General features: G+C 37.1%; 1 pseudogene; it reads left to right on the top strand.

Annotated features, from left to right (window-relative positions):
- Positions 1-1,465: 1,465 nt before the first annotated feature.
- The window catches only part of LOC101662914, a 1,605-nt pseudogene continuing 979 nt past the window's right edge, over positions 1,466-2,091 (top strand).

The raw sequence follows: 2,091 nt of genomic DNA on the forward strand, positions 1-2,091 counted from the left end.
AATGTCAGTAAAATGTCTAATCTAATTTAAACTAAACATTACATTTCAAAGTGAGCATTGGGTGAAATTAGACTACCTTTCAACTGAGTGTTAATGAAAATTTGTGAAGTGTTTTGACAGCATTACTTAGAGGAAATTTTCAACCTTAAATGCCTACATTAGAAAAAAAATATGCATCAAGAGAAAAATGAACAAATTACACCCATCCAAATAGAAGGAAGAAAATAATAAAGATAGAGGCAACTAATAGAATAGAAGAAGAAGAAGAATAGACAATTCAATGAAATCAGAAGCTGGTTCTTTGGCAAGGCAGTCAATAAAAATGGTAAATCTCTAGCTAGATTAATGTAGTCCAAGACAGAAATTATCTATACAAAGACTGAAAGAACATTAATACACACGGTAGAACCAGTAAACGCATACTCTGAACTAATTTGTGCCAATAAATATTGATGAAATGTGCTTGCTCATTTCTCAAAAGAAAAAACTTACCACAACTGGCTCTAGAAGGAATAGAAAAATGGGAACATACCCACAACCAATTAATAAAACTTTCCCACAAAAACCTACCAGGCTTCACTGGATAATTAAGAAAAAGACACTACTCACTTACCCTACACAAGTTCTTTTTAAAAACAAGGCAAATGGACACACTGTCATTTGTTTCATGTGACCAATATTGCACTGATTACAAAATCAACAACCACAAAAAAATAAAATTAATGATTATTTCAGCTATAGATGATTGTAAAGTATATGTGGTAAGGAAATATTAGCAAATCAAAATATATACGGATTTCCCCTGCTATCTGAAAGTACAGTGTACCTATGAGACCTTTTGTAAGTGGAAGCGGTGTGAAGCAAAGACGTAATTACAATTAATTTATATGGGGAAAGCAGTTTTGAACATTCTCAGGGCCCCCAAATAACCTACCAAATAACACATAAAATCTAAAATAGCAGTCACATATGGTCAAAGCTGGAATGATAGCATAAATACACTGCCCTGTCAAGTAGAAATCCTGGATGTGCTGTGCAGTTCCCAGGCAAAGAGCTAGGCCCAACCCCCCTCCTTACTCAGAGGGCACGTTGCTGCTTTAAACTGCATGTTGCAAAGCCAATGTGAATGCTAGTTACTAGTTTGGGGTTTTGCCTTTTTTTTTTTTTAATTTTTAAAATATTTATGTTTATTCAACACATTATTTTCCTAATTAGTTTAGATAATTCTTAACATTATCTTTTTTTTTCCTTTTTTTTTTAATCAATTTATTGGGGCTCATACAATTCATCACAATACATAGATCAATTGCTGCTGCTGCTAGTCAAAACAAGTACTAACATAAGTCTTTTTAAAAAGTAAAGTAGCATACAGCAAATGTCCAAAACGCAGGGGATATCTGTCTTTATATGTGTACAAAGTGGCTTCCAAAAGTTGGAGGAAAATGGAACTAAAAGATAATGGAATTTTGTGTCCGGTAACTGTGCTGGGTGTGGCGACAGGGTGACAGGCTTGTTTGAAGGACACCATTCCAGAGGCAACACGGGTAAGTTCTATATGCGGGATTCAAGACCTACAGACAGTGTTGCAGTGGGGCAGAACTGACTGCCAAGGAATTCCTCCACTATCAAAGGACAAACTTGGTGTCTGGACATATGAAAACAAGCTAATAATTTTGGGGGGAGGGTATGGATACTGACCTGAAGAGAAAGTCCTAGGAACGTTTGGATTTGAGGAATCATCTTTTTGGAATTCACGTCATCCGAGAGGGTGGAATGATCGTGTACGTATTTCAGTCACTGAAACATTCGTTTGGAGCCAGCCTCTAACTACTGGTGAAGCACCTTCACCTTGGGCTGCCCCGCCTGTGCAACTGCTGGAAACAAAGGCTTCATGCTTGGAGGCAGCTACCGTGTTGCTAGAATGAATGACGGAACTTCACTCTTAATCTGCACTCCTGGGAGTGGAATGAATTAATTCCACAAGGCATATGCCCAGTTGGTAGATCTTGGCACTCATTAACACTGGTTTCTTCAGATCATCTTTTTCTCTTTGGAGGATTTACCACTGATAAAGAGCCATTAAGTGATGCC

Source organism: Echinops telfairi, unplaced genomic scaffold (assembly GCF_000313985.2).
Source record: "Echinops telfairi isolate 266 unplaced genomic scaffold, ASM31398v2 ScPeMD7_25;HRSCAF=90, whole genome shotgun sequence".
In the NCBI taxonomy this organism is placed as follows: Eukaryota; Metazoa; Chordata; class Mammalia; order Afrosoricida; family Tenrecidae; genus Echinops; species Echinops telfairi.